This window comes from Pipra filicauda, unplaced genomic scaffold, assembly GCF_003945595.2.
Source record: "Pipra filicauda isolate LSUMZ 115617 unplaced genomic scaffold, ASM394559v2 scaffold77_size3566232_pilon, whole genome shotgun sequence".
Taxonomy (NCBI): Eukaryota; Metazoa; Chordata; class Aves; order Passeriformes; family Pipridae; genus Pipra; species Pipra filicauda.
Window position 1 is genome coordinate 435,029 of NW_024104953.1, and position 15,361 is coordinate 450,389.

The 15,361-nt window shown below is 44.1% G+C and overlaps 1 long non-coding RNA gene across 13 annotated transcripts in view; it reads right to left on the reverse strand.

The window, feature by feature from the left end:
- Positions 1 to 15,361, reverse strand: part of LOC113997095 — a 313,930-nt gene that overhangs the window by 159,046 nt on the left and 139,523 nt on the right. For all 13 annotated transcript variants that reach the window (XR_005566645.1, XR_005566654.1, XR_005566655.1 and 10 more), the window contains one exon: positions 15,181 to 15,313. This is a non-coding gene — a long non-coding RNA (uncharacterized LOC113997095). The remainder of the gene's footprint in view (positions 1 to 15,180; positions 15,314 to 15,361) is intronic.

The window sequence follows — 15,361 nt, forward strand, 5'->3', positions numbered from 1 at the left end:
AAGCAAATTTCTCTGAAAATGTAGGTTTTTTTAAGTTGTAGTATTTATGGAGAACGCTGACATATGCATTCATCTCCAGATTAGAGCCAGCTATCCTCAGAAGGACAAGGAGTCATACTTATTTATTCCCCCTACAAGCAATAAGCCTTCAACTTTGCAGGACTGTAGGGCATTGAGAAGAAAAGAGGAAACCCCCTGAACCTTCCATGGTGCACGAGTGTGAGCTGCAGTTTGCATTTGAGTCCTTTGCCACTGAATTTCCTCCTTTGCACAGAAGCCAAACGAGGCAGTCCCTGAGTGAGATCCCTGCCAAGACTCTGATTAAAAACTCACTCTCTGCACCTGCCTATTTATTTTACTGCTCTGCACCTGCAGACTGGTTTCAAGAGCCTCATTATTGCTCACTTGTCTCTGACCTCCTTCTGACAAACTTCCCAGACAAAATGCCACATTTCCCTTCTAATGGCCATCACAACAGTTCCAGCTCTGAGCAGACACTAATAACGTCTCAATTTTTTCTTTCCTGCTCACCAAATATGTAAGAAGGAACAGTGATACACCAGGCCAAAAAGGGGAGTGAATGCAATTTCTAGAAAGGGAAATATGCTTTAAGAAATTAAATCAAATCTGGTACAAGATACAAAAGGAGGAAAAAAAAAAAAGAAAAAGAAAAAAAACCACAACAAGGGTATAACAAGACAGTGAGTGACCTTTTCAAGTTCCCAGAGCTTCTACCTAGAAATTTATGAATTCTGCACCTGGAGAGGCCTCCTCTGCAGCGTTCAGCTTTGCACAGCCCTTGGACTGTCTCTCAGTCCCTCATTTCTGTTCTGTGTGAGAAGTGGATGGACCCAACCCTGACTTGCCTCATTGCTGGTGGTGCTGCCACTGGCCAGACTGGAGCCCCTGCTCAAGCCAGTCTGGGGACAAGCTGCTGGAACTCCAGGCTTTCTTTTTAATGGGGAAATCAAATACTGCTGGGTTTGTTTTGTCAGGACACGTTTTTCTTTAATCCTCCAGCCAGAGGACGTGTATACGATGTGCACTTCCAAAGGCTCAGCAAGGAGCAAATCTTACCAAATTCCTGCTGGTTATCCAGCCTGAGGGTATCAAACCATCTCCAGCAGAGAGCCAGCTGTGCCATACAAAGAGAGGATTTATTTAGGCATGTTGGTCCAGACAGATGTGAAGGGTTCTGGTCCAGCCAGCAAAAGCTCTGGTCTCATTAGTTCAAGCTTCTGTGTTATAAACCAGGACCAAAACGGGAGAGGAAAAACGCAGATCTTGGATCTGTCCCATCAAAGAGAGAACAAAGTTTACCCAGTGAGTCACAAGTCACAAACCAAAGTGTATATTAATCTTCACCCTGACACATTTCTTCCATCCATCAGATCTAGCATTGTGCTGGTCTAACAGTGAGGATACATCATGTCATTCATGACACATGATGACTCCCATATGTTCAGAGAGCTCTGCTACCCAGTGGAACAAATGGGTGTTTACAGTAAAATAAGTACCAAATCTAGCAAAACTGAAGTTACAAGCTAATTAGTGCAAGAGGCCCTAAACCCCATGATATACAGCACTCATATTTCTTCAGCAGATCCAGAAGTACAAATTGAGACAAGAGTCCAACAATTGAATAGTAAAAAATCAAAACCAAAGAAACCCACCCAGAAAGTCACCCTGAGAGAAGCCAGAATAAACAACAGCACTGCCGAGCTCTGATGTAGCTCTGCTGGTGGAGTTCCTGGTGATGAATAAAAGGAGCTCTGAGTCAGGTGCTTGTAAATACAGTCATATGTAACACCAAATCAATGAGAAAGAGAGCTGAGAGAGGAAAAAGGGTCTAAAAACTCTTAGTCTGTGAACCTAACAGGTAAGAGCTCCTAATTCAGGCAAGAACATCCCAAGTGTCTTTGAAGGTTATTTGCTCTTAAATTGCTCAAGTGGCATATTGAGGAGCTCTACGAGCAGTTGGAGAAGGTGGACACCTACCTAGGGCTGTGGGAGGAGGTATGAACTTGGGCCTGTCTGACTTACAGAAACTGAGGCAAGACACAGCCTTCCACAGGGCTGCCTTGGTGCTGATGCTGCAGAGATGTTCAGGCAAGGACAACTATTTAAGTCAGAAAGACACAGTCCAGTCTAACATAAGGAGTGGAGAATGGTAAACTCTAAAACCAGACACTGCTAAACCCCAGCGAGATCAAAAATAACTCGCTGTTAAAGGCTGTCCTCCTAAAAACTTGAATGTTCCCAAAAGTCATTACAACTGTCCAGATCTTCTGCCAAATCATCCTTCCTCTCCCAGACATTTAAGTCAGAGCCAGGCAAAAAGCAACCCAACCCACCCATTCTCTTGCACCTCCCGTCAAGCCCCGGAGGCACAAGCAGCACTGGGGATCCTGGTGACCCCAGAAGAGCTCGCTGGAGACAGAGTTCATACAGCAACACAGAGCCAGACACCACCACTGTCCCTGGATACTTTCCTTATTCTGTGCTACAGCAACAAATTCGTTTTCCATAAAGCACAAACCAGGCCAATTTTTAATCTGGCTTGCAGTGCTGAAAACAACCTGCAAAAAACAGGTGGCAGTCTCCTTTCGTGCAAGCCAAAAGACAGACAAAAATAGACTTGAACTGCCATTGAGAATATGGTAAAACAATCCTTTTCCATCTGCTAAAGCAAACCTTGGGAGTAAGTGAAGTCCCAGGTCTGCAGGCTCAGACACTGTGAGCGAGGCACTGCTGCTCAGTAATCAATACAGCCATCGACTGCTGGATCTCCTGAAGGCACCAGTCAAAGCCAAAAGCCAAGTGTGCACCTCGTCTGTCACTCACAAACCCTGCTGGTACGGTGCCTGTTCCCTCCTCAGTGTTTTACAGCACCATCCACTTGCTGAAGGTTGTCCCTGCTGTGGGGAAAGAAAGGCCTTTCCTCTCCTGTTGCCTCCGTATTCCCTGCCCATCCCAGTGTTCAATGCCCAGTGCCATCTCCTCCGCTTTGAAGTCGACCACGGGGGATGAATTCAAGCTGTAAAGCCCAGGGCATCTGCAGAAAGGGTTTTTACAAAGACAAGGATGTCCTTCCAGAGAGATTAGGGCTGAAGGCCATCATTAACACGTCCCTGCTGCTGTTGTGACATGCAGCAGTGATCACCCACGCTCAGCTTCCCAGAGTGATCCCAAAGGAAGGATCCTCAGCACTGTGTAACTGTCCCAGACTTCAGTCTGCTGCTCAAAAGGGTTCCTTCTGTGGGCAGGCTGCTAAAAATACCCCACACACCCAGGCATGGAAATGTAGGCTTCCCCTCAATCCAAACACAACCAGTTTAATCAAGTCAGAATGTGACCTGTCCCATCCAGAAGGGAGATAGAATAGTTTTTGTTTAAACAAGTTTAAAAAAAAAAAAAAAAGAAGCCAAATCCTCGTCTCATTTATGGTAACGTAAATCTAGAATAAGTGAATAAATATAACCAGAGTTAAAGCTTTTATAAACAGGTATAAATCAGATCAGCTTAAACACATGCAAGTTTTTAAGACTCTTTGGCATCTTTTAAGCTTCGGTTTCTGGTCAGAGGCTCAGCCAGGCCGAGTCCAGCCTTTCAGCTGCCTGTTATTTATGGGACTGTTCACAAAACTGAGTGGTCACCCCACAGGACATGTTTAACCTGCATTTGCACGACACTCAGCAGATGTGTAAACTGAGAGGCTGGCAGAAATCTGAGAGTGCACCGCTGAGGGACAGTACTTGTCCCTCAAGAAAAAAACCAAGCATCAAATAAATAGAGCTGTTAAAACCCAAAACTTAAAAATCAAGATGTCCACCCCTGGAAATCGGGATTTGCATTTCAAATTGAGATCAAACATCCAGGGGTTTTTTTCCCCTCATAGAATCAAAAGTTCAGAACTTTTTTTTTTTTTTTCAATTTGAACTGTTGAAACATTTTGACTGAAAATAAACATTTTGACATTTCCAAGTCAGAATGTATACATGTGGTTTGTCAACAAAATTAGGTTAGAAATCGCAGAGGAAGAGGTTTTCATGTGAGGTTTATCTTGTACTTCCTGCTTTTTGAAGAAACAGCGCAGTCATGTCCAGGTCAAAAAGTTAAGAGGTGCTCAAAAATGCTAACAGTGAATTGCTCACTCTCCTTTAATCTCACATCAGTTCTGATCTCAGCTTGGATTATCCCTGATTTTATTCAAGATAATTCATCCACTTTTCCAGCTGCAGATAGAGACCTGGGCCACTGACAACTTCAGTGCGTGATCCAGGACTGGACATGTAGAAAAATATTATTATTCCCTTTGTATAGGTTTTTTTAGACCAGCACTTTTGTCTTGCACATTTGGAGGGTGAACACTGGCTCTCATTTCCGATTTTACTTCTGTATTTAGCCCAGTTGGACACAGCTGAGAGATTTCAACATCAAATCCATTCAGAACTGCGTGAAGTCCTTCCAGTTATTACTTCCTTGCATGTAAAAAGACTTAGCACTCACAGAGCACCTGAATGAGAATCCCGATGCCAAAGGGACCAGGACAGGAAAGGATCTGAATGAGCAAACTACTGCACATTCAATTAGTTTTAGCATTTTTTAAGAGCATAAGAGTTCAGGCAATAGAATATTTTAAATCTATGCCCTAAACTTGCAACGGAACTGCCACGAGAATTAAATTCATCTTGCTTTTACTTCAAATTCCTGTCTCTATTCACCTTCTTGATTCTCACAGGAAGCTGAAATGCCCAGAATAATTCTCTTTTCTCAATATTTCTGGTTGCCTTCAAGCAAGGCAGGTGGAAAGACTGGAATCAAAATCATTTCCATTTAGTTATATATAGTTTTCATATAGTTATATGTTACTAGTGAAAGCTTATAAGAGTTACAGAAATTGCTGATGCTAGTGAAACAGGTTTTGATCTGAAAAATCCACATTTATTTTGTTACTTTGGAAGACTTTAATCAGAGAATATTCTTTTATATAGAGAAATACTTGTGTAATATATGTGTGTGCATATATATAATCCCAGTAAGAAACCAAGACTGTTTTTCACTTCCATCTCCCACTCATTACCATGTGCTCTGTGGTGATTTATTATATTTGTATAATTCACTAGTCCTTTGGAAATGGTGTCTTATCTAAAAGATATTAAAGCACCCACAAGAAAAAGAAAAGAATAAAGATGATACCAGGTTGAGATTATTAGAGAAAATACCTGGAAAATACTGCAAAAAATACTGAAGGTAGAATATTGGCGTATGAAGTTGAATAGTCAATTCTCAATTTATTTTATTCTTATTTGATTTAAAAATTGTATCTACAGCTGAAAGACCACAAGCAGGTGGCTTTTCCAAAAACCCAGAATTTCATTACCTGTGTTCAGTGTTACTGACACTTACAGTGAGTGAGCAGTAGTTTCTAAAATTATATTTAGAATGTAATCCAGCTTCCTGCAAGAATTATCTTCCTGACATTCATTTCCTTGCATTATTGGCTGTATCACACTGTATTTATCCATTGATATCCCTGATTTTTTTCTTGAGGTATGCTGACATTCTTGGTACAGTAAAAAATGTATATAAAATACGGTAAATGTAACGTGTAAGTGGGAATATTCCCACTGGAAAAAAGCAGCTAACTTAATAATAACTATTGAGATATACAGATATTTAAAATTATTAAATTACTATTCTACCCAAGGTTAGCTTTCAGACAAATTTCCATGTGCTTCTGGATTTCTATCCACAAGTGAATATCCACTTCAGAGGGAAATATCTGAAGTAACACATGTTGGGTTCTACTTCCAAAAATACAGACAGCATTCCTGGTCGTAATTGTTGTGGCACCTTGTGTACCCAAACTAAAAGGTTCTGAATCTCAGGGAGCTGACACTGAGCATCACATCTTAATGTCCTTCAGAATGCCCAAGCAACAACGAAAACATGCAAGATCGGGATACAAGTTGGCAAATTTAAGCAGTTGGTTTTCTTGTTAAGCATAAATTCCATGCCATTGGGTTCTCAATTCATTTTCTATCAAGGGAACAACTGAGATCCAAACATTTGATGTAGCATTTAAGTGTTTTGCAACACAAGCAGTCCAGACTTCTCTAATTTTTGCCTTTTACAAAACCCTCATAATATTTTACTCCTTTCAGACGCTCAAGTTTTTCTTGATGAAAAGAGGTGGTGTGGGAGGACAAATGGCTGAGATGCAGCATTTAATCCATTTGAAAAAACCACATCTCTCTTACACCAAGGATTCTTTGCTAAAATAATAATGAATTGACTACAACAATAAGCTTCCCCTTGCACCAGCATTAGCACTTTCAGACAATGGTAAACTTCAACTCCTTTATAGCCAAACACTAGACCAACATCTAAGGGAATTGAAATAGTTGCCTAAAACAAACAAACAAACAAGATAAATCATTTTAGGGAAGAGTATACATCTCATATCTCTGAAGCTTTTGGTACAGAAAGATCTGGGGGAAGTGGAAATGAATGCAACAGAGGAATAAAATGTACACAGCATCTTTTCATTTGGCCCAGTGAACCCAGAAGAGTCTAACTCCAAAAGTTTGGATACATAACTGAAAGGTCTTCAAGTAAGGCAGAGGACTGCACTAATCTAATCTAGACAGCCTCTGAATCTGAACTTGCTTAAGCTCACACTCACCTCTGGGTGGGACCTACTACACAGGGGTTTATATTCTGGGGGAAATGAGATGAATGAGTCCTACTGGAATCATCTGAGAGGTTTGGGTAGAGGGTACTCACAATATCAAACATGTGGATGTGTGGAACAGCCTAACGGATCCCAGAAAAGGAGCAAGCTCTGCTGTGGAAACGTGCCTTGCCTTTCTGTTGTCCCAAGGAATACTAATCCCGAAAAGCTGGAGCTCCATCACCACAGGGGAACATCAGTGTTATCTGCAAGGGAGCAGCAGCCACCAAGCAGGAGACAACCCTGCCTTGGGGGGCTTGGGCCTGTACAGGAGCAGGACTGGGGATGTGTCTCCTGCAGCAGCACACGCTCCAGGGCCACGGACACGGCAAGGATCTGAACTGTGGGCTCCCACAGGAGCTTCACATTATCCTGCCATCCCAGACCTGCAGCATCACACTGGTTCCCCCATAGCCTGTCACTGCTTCCTCACAGCATCCACACAAGGGAGAGAAAGGAAAGAAGGAGCCTTCCTGCAAGGGGAGAGGTGGGGTAGAGCAAGAAGATCCAGGAGCTTTTTGTTTCCAGCTATTCAGTCTCCAGGAGAAGGCGCAGTAGCAACCAGGGCCCCAAGTCTAAAAACTGGATCACTGTAATATTTCTAAGCTCAATCTAGCATCCATATCCTCATCCTGCTGGAAGTGCCCTGACTTCATTTTCCCACAGACAGGAGAAATAAAGGTTTATGTCATACAAAGCTCGGAGCAGATGATGGCCAACTTCCTGCTCTCTGAGGTGAGCAATAGAGGAAATTATACAGTAATTCAGAGAGGTTTGAAATAAAATGTCTTTTGGCAAGGTTTAGCCTTGGTTTAATATCACAGCAGTTATTTCTGTCAGCTTCAGAGTACTGTGCTGTGGCCAATTAATGGAAAAAAAGAGGAGAGTCAGTGGACTGCTCTGGGATTTTTTCTTTGGATGTTCAGCCTAGATTAAGGAAAAGGCCTTGTCCTTGCCTGTATAGCCTCATAACACCACTGCCTCTTGTTTCCAGCTGATGTTACAGCAGAGCTGGCCTGGCTGCTGGTATTAAAAGTCAGTCAATATTTCCACTATAAACCTCCTTTATTGCGGATTTCACATAAGTGTGGGATTTTAATTTGCTCTGGATTGAATCACCGTTCTTTTTGACCTGGAAATGGACATGTTTTAATCTGTTCTTTAAATCTGTGTGCTCATTTCTGCATTAATCCAGGACATCTTCAAGAAGGGCGATCTCAAACACACATTCTTATTTTAAAAGATTTCAAGGGTAGATGATCCCCTTTGGATAACTCCATAACACTAGCCAGTGGTTTCCTGATTTTGTCCCAAAGCAATATTGGCAGCTCATTGCATGTTATCTGAGAAACTATGGTTATCAAGCTTTATTATTCAATAGAGGGTGGGTCACTTCTGAAAAATTAAAATCTGAGAGGAAGGTATTATGACTTGGAACAATTTCAGTTTCCAAACAAAAAGCTGTATTTCAAAAGGGGCCGTGCACACAACCAGCGATTGGACACAGAGCAATCCCCAGGGCAGATTATGAAAACTATTTTTGCCATTGGGTAGGAAACAAAAAAGCACTGGGACTGAAATCCTGTGTTCTCCAAACTTCTCCAGAAATTAAGCACTCCACGGGATATCTCTAGGGCAACTGAAGGAATTATCTGTAAAGTCCCCTCATTATACACCCACACACATCTTCTTTCCCACTGAAGCAATAGCTCCTGCTGTCTATCTTTTGCCTCCCTCTATTGGGAAGAGGCCTCTCCGCAGGCAGGAGAAGCCAAGTGCCAGCTCTGGTGGGATATTCCCTGTCCTGCCTCAGCTGGGGCAGACACATGCAGCCCCTCAACTCCCCGGGGCCAAAGCTGGTCTCTTGTCCCCCTTTCCCTCATGAACAGAAGAGCCAGGGGACCCTTTTCTCCCTCTAGGAAGTAGCTACAATCCAAGGTTTGATGTCACATTGAGGTCTTCAAGGAAGGATGGTGGGGATACCCAGGAATCTGAAAACAGCTTTGTAAAAACACCTTTGTAAAAACAGCTGTAGTATAAAACCCTCAGAACTTCCAAAAGGAAAAATCAAAGTATCTCCCCGATCAATCACGTTTTTATTCTCAGGGAATTACGTGGTGGAAATTCAGCAATCCGTGAGGTTTCACCGGGAACAAAGCAAAAGCAAAAATCTTTTTCCACGGTTATTTGCATTCTTTGCCCATGCCTGCTTTGAGCTTTAAGTCCCTACACACGCACGTCCGTCTGCTCGCACACACCCGCACACCTGGATCTCCGCTAGGACTGCCTTGGCACGGCCCCAGGAGCGGCGCATTTGGAAGCCAACACCCATCTCTCATGCAGAGGACAATCCCACACCTATGGCTATGCTTTCAAACTACCTCAGTGCACATGAGGCATCGGCAGAACTCAGCTGCAAAGCTGAAAATTTAAGACTGTTACAACTACCGTGGTGGGAACCTAATGGAATTATTCTGCTTCAGAAGGACTGGGGTTTGGTTTAGCTCAGGCCATTGCAGGGATTTTATGTCATCATGACTGCACAGTTCAGCAAGTCAGGTGAGAAGGTCCTGTGTATCTCTGTAGCAGTTACAAGTAAATTGCATTTTCACGCTCCTCAGACCTAAGGATTAGAAACCTGATACTTCAAAACAAAGCCAAATGAGCTGATGTCTCACAGGCTTCCAAGAGCTGGCACCAGAGCTGCAGTTCAGGGGATCCTAAACTTTAACATGTCATAGGAAAAGAATCTTTACTGTGAGGGTGGTGAGGCCCTGGCACAGGTTGCCCAGAGAAGCTGTGGACGCCCCATCCCTGGAAGTGCTCAAGGCCAGGCTGGATGGAGCTCTGAGCAACCTGGGATAGTGGAAGGTGTCCCTGTCCACAGCTGAGGGCTGGAACGAGATGGTCTTCCTTCCAAACCAAGATGGTCTTCCTTCCAAACCAAGTCATTCTATGATTCTCTGTCATGAACACACACACAACCCCCATGTTGTGCACAAATCCAGCCCTCCAGCCTTGCAGCCCACACTGTCTGGGTGCAAGGTAGGCCTAACCTGGGAGCTGGTAAGCCACGGCCATGCAGTGCTGTGCTTAAACTAAAATCTCTTGTCTCTCAGCAGGGATTTGCTTGGATTGCAGGCAGCACTAACCTGGTGATACCACACACAAATAAGACTGGAACAAGTTCAAGTGATGGGTTGAGCACCAATTCTTGTAGCCATGCCTTCCCATCATAATTAATTAGCATTTTGTAGGTCTGACACCAAGGAGATGAAGGCTCACCAGGGTGCTTTTACAGTCCAGCAGGCCATCATGAAATAACCTGGGGAGGATACAAGTGTGGATGAGAAATGGGACTAGGAGCAGTGCAGGTTTGTGCGTCTCCACCTTCATCAGTGCTCAGCTGGGACAGCAGGGATGAGGCACCTCGTGGAGAGTGGGAAGGATGAGTAAAGGAAACCCTGCTGGAAGAGATTCACTAGAGAAAATCTCTCAACCCAAAAGGCCCACTCAGGGTATCCTCGTGGAGAATGAGGTCCTCAGGCTGGCACGCTGCACCATGTTCTCTGCTCAGAGGGGAGAAGAATCCACATTTTTAGGCTTGTTGGTAAAGTGGGCTCAGTCCAAAACAGAGAGACAGCTCAGCAGTGAGCTGGATCTACAACTACTTAATTTAAAATGAGGTTTGGCTCCCATTCCCCAGACTGAATTAAGGACTTTCCATCCTTTCCACTTTGACTGACCCCCTTACTACCTACCTCACCTAAAAGAGCATGACTCCCGTTTTGTGGGGGAGGATTTCATCCTCCATTTGTCAAGGGCTTCTCCAGTCTGTATTTCTGCATCTCTGCATTTAAAGGACAGAAAGCCCTCTCCCTCTGAAGCCATGTTGGACACATGATGGGAAAACCTCTAAAATGTCCTAACAAAACAAGCTTAAACAGAGCCAAAAAGATTTCACTACGAGCTTCATCTGTAGGTTAATTCCATTGCATAACTTAAGTGATCAACAATCAGCTGTAGAACAAACAATGTGTTCAACAAGAGAGGGGAACTTTTCGAGTCATATAACACAATTATCTGCTGTTTCCACTCAAAACTTTCAGTGCCACGGCACCGCAGAAACGCAGGAGAAGACAGAGATGCCATTACTGCCTCAACTGAGCAGTCTTTCTGTCCAGAGTGACTGATGCCACTGCCCCTTTTACTTTTCTGTCCATTTGCTGAGGGCCTGACATGTGTTAAAGCTCCACTAAGTACCTTTTCAAATTGCAATAGGCTGTGCTTTTATTCACTCAAATTGTCTCGATTTTCTTTTCTTTACCCTTTTTTTTTTCCCCCAGATGGAAACTATCTGGAAAGAAATCCTTCAGCAACAGAGAAACCAGCAATGGTGGGATGAGTTCAGGGCTGCTCGGGAAGAGCAGGCCCAGGGAACATACATTATTTATCCCTGCATTACTCCACTTTTTTCCAAACGTGTTTTTATAAAACATGACAGGTTATCACTTCTTGCCTTTGGCTACAGATGGGTAGGACTGCAAACAATCAAATGCAAATCAGGAACAGTCTACAGCAGACACACCATTGTATTGTCATGGCATCACTCCTACTCACTCCATTAGTCAAAGCACTCCCTTTGGTTTGGTTATTTGGATGGAGGAGCTGGGTGGAGATGGAGTGTGTGGGTGGATGGCACCTTTCCAGCAGAGTAAACGCTCTCCTCCTCGGGGGACGTCCCTTACGACAAGGAATTCCTCGTGACATCATGGGCTGCCTGACGCGGGATGATGTGCTCGGGCTGGAACTGCTCCCGCTGCGTTCTATAACACAGCCAAAATAGCATGAGCAAATCCTACAAGGGTAATCAATTCAGGGGCGGGGCTGGACTTAACACCGGGATTTTTCCTTCCCTTCTCCATAGGAAAACGCAGCTTCTAACCCCAAAAAAAGCTGGATGCACATATTGGCTGTGATTAGCAGAGCTTTGGGTTTGTTGGTTTTATGCACAAAATGCCAAGTCTAAAGTTTTCCTTTTCAAGATCAGTTAAAAGAAATCTCCTTCACACAACCTCATAAAATAACCTAATAGTCTCTAAGAAAGGATTAAGTAGTTTTAAAACTCTAAGTCAACCATGCTTGAGATTTAGATCTGTCTCCAGTATCTAGGAAAGGGTTGACATTTTCCTAGTTACTGGGAGAAAAAAAAGGAATGGCAAATTTGGGCTAGATGAATTAAGGAACTGTTTGTCCTGTTTAATTCATGAAAAACCCAAGAGATGTTTACTCAAGTGTTTCACATGTGAAAAATGCTCCCACAGTGCACAGACTGGGCTGGTATGGTCATGGACAGAGGATGAGGAGACTCCCATCTAAACGCGACACATTCTATAAATCACACAGTGGGTGGCACCTTTGGGATGAGAAGCATCTTTTTTGCTCACTTTTTGGCACTTTTTGGCCAACAGAGCACAGCCATCCCTGGGCAGGACTACAGAACATGGCAGGACAAGGCAGACCAGGTTGTGGACATGCAATCTTCTCTAACTCCTGGGCAGAGCTGTAGGGCAGGAGCTTTCAACTCCAGTTGTCTGTGCTTAGAACAACTGACCAGGGTGATTCCTACACATTTGTGCTTTTTTCAGTTAAAACAATTGGGAAAGGACAGGTGAGTATGGCTACACACATCCTGGGCTATAAAACCCACATTCTGGCAGGGTATTATGAGAATGATGTGATCAGATCTGATGAGCTGCAGCACACAGGACCTGATATTATGAAAACAACCAGCTTGCCTCAAAAAGTTAAATTTTTGTCTTCTAGCAAGGACGCAATTAAGGAAGAGCACACAGGTTCAGTGAGATGTCATAACCTGGTATCAGCAAAATGAAATTCCCATGTAAATCTGAGCTATTATTCCAAGGGAAATATTGTATAGTAACGATAATTCAGTGAGAAGGTTTTCTGTAATTGAGAGAATTAGGGGAGCATGTTATGTGGCCACATCTCTGTCCTGGATCTGCTCACAAGGAGCTTGGTGTGATGGAAGAAGGGATTTGGCTACCGGTGAAAAGAATTCCTCCTCCTGCACTATGGAACAGCCTGTAAGCCCCAGCACAAACTCACAGGGAGACAGTTTCCAATAATAGGCAAAATTACAACACACAATTGTCTGTTACACAACAGCCCAAACCCTCATCTGTAATGAACCAACAGGTTCCCCAGAGGGTGAATCTCTGCCATGGTCCCTGTGATAGCTCAGGATCCCTCCCTAAGGCACGAGTGGGGCAGGTCTGACCCCCGCTGTCCTCCCACATCCCAGGCTGTGTCCTACTTCTCCTTGACATCACGCTTCACAGTCACACCCTCACAGGCCCCCGCACACCTTTCCCATTACTTTAGATGTTTTTCACTGAGGAACACATGTGCATTCTTACAGACATGTGTCAGAGCTCCAGGGGCCTGGAGGAGCTGCGGCCCCCGAGGAGCGCAGCAGGAAAACGGCCAGCCCGCCTGGAAAGGAACTCGCCCTGAGCAGTGCTCATCCTTACACCAGCTGCAAACTACAGGGATATCTTCCTATCTGGAAAGCACATATTTGGAGAGGCACACCTACTGCCAAGGCTTTCCCGAGTGGCTCCCAGGTGTACCAAGGTTAGCAGGGGTAGTAGAGGGAAAGTGAAAACAAACTCTGGCATGGGAGAGAGGCAACTCACAAAATTCCCCTCTTAATCTCCGATATTTAAGGGATCGCTTTAAACCCTGCAGCATGAGACTTCTGATTCATGACAGCATATGTTCTTTATTTGGCTTATCCCTATTATTCCTATCAGTGCGTGGTGTGGTATTTTCTCCAAGAGGAGCTGATGAAAGCGGCACAGGTGACTGGCAGTTTGGGGCGATCCCTTCTCCTTCCATCTCATTTCTCCCTGTCATTTAGTCAGCTTTTTCCAGCCTGCTGTATCATGCTCTGCTCTCCAAGGCAGGCCACAGCTCAGACTCACCTACACACTGTGTCACTGGCATCTTAACTCACCCTTCTGGCTCCAGGGGAGCTACAGGAGTATCAGCATGTACTGACTATCCCTCATTAAAATTCAGCAGCACTGGAGCGGAGGAATTGTGCAACCCCTATTGTTCCTGCTGTGTGGTTGCAGGCATTCATATAATCTTATTATGACTTTTGGGTGGTTCACATGCATATTTACACTTTAATTTTCTGTGCTGTAGGTTCAAAGAAGAGCGTGTGAAACAGTAATATATGGCTCTGGGTACTGGGAAAAGATTAGAAGTCTCCTAGAGAAAATGCAAAGAGATCTGACATCACCACGCTGTGGAATTAACACTGGAGCAAGAAAAACTCTGTGAACTGTTCCGGGAAAATCTGTATTTTTGTTTTGGAAAAAAGTGTTGCCTCCGAGAAGCTTCAGGTTCAATAAAGTTTCTAGCATTTTAAGCACAGTGTTTATCAAAGTGATGCCCTGGAGCCCTTTCCACAGAGCACATACCCACTGTGTTTGCCACCGGACAAATCCCAAATGGAACTGCAGTGCCCTCCTCGGGGATCTTACAGTCCCATTGTTTGTCTGCTGACAGACACTGCATTTCATCAGGGACCTACACTGTCCACATCACTCCTCAAATATCAGTAACTATCAGAACTAACTAAATTCAAAGGAAATACTATTTTCCCATGAGGAACTTTGCACTAAGGGACCCTTAGTCCCTTAGTGAAAGAGGCGAAAGGAAAACACTTCCCTGTTTGTTGTGAAATCCTTCTCCAAAAGGATTTACACTGACAACCCAGGGATACCTCAAAATATCTGAAACTTTGCATAGTGCTTACAAAATACATAATGCTTACAATACAGATGAGCAAGCACTGGGAGGTTACAAGGAAGTGTGCCTGCCGGTTATTCCCAGAAAAATGCTTTCATTGCAGGAATATAGCTGAGGGAGAGATAAAGGAAAAGGAAAGACATGAAGGGACCTTGACCTGACAGGGAAAGAGGTCCCTCCATACAAACTGTGCTGAGTTAAGACACTAGCAACATCAGCACAAGCAGCTGGCAAAGATATCAGCCACTCCAACAAAGGAGAGTGTCTGGATTGGGATCCTCAGCATCACTGGTCACCTTCCCCCTTCAGAAAGTCTGGCACCCCCAGGGTTTCATAACATGGACTGACTGACTTGTGCCTTCCTCCAGTTTTCCCTGATGAGTCCCACATGAAATGTGTATTAGCTCAGGAGGAAGATGCTCTGAGCTCTTTCCACTCCATTCTTTATACAACACACCTACGCTATTTACATTTGCTTTTATTTACACAACTGTATTTACATTTCCATTTCATGTATATAACGCACTTCGGGATTTAATGGCAGAGACAGAACAAGAGCCCAAAAATCCCAACCTATTTCTCAACTCCAAGACTTTACTCACCCCAGCCCTTGGCTTCTCTACAAGGACCACCAACAGAGGCAACAGCTGAAGACAACTGCAGCAGTTTTCCTTGGAATACGAACACGAGCATTTCAGCCGACACCGGAGGGATTCTGGATGGTGGGTTATGCACCTGCAAGGAAGAACCAGCAGTTTAGAAGGTTTTTTCCCCCTTCATTCC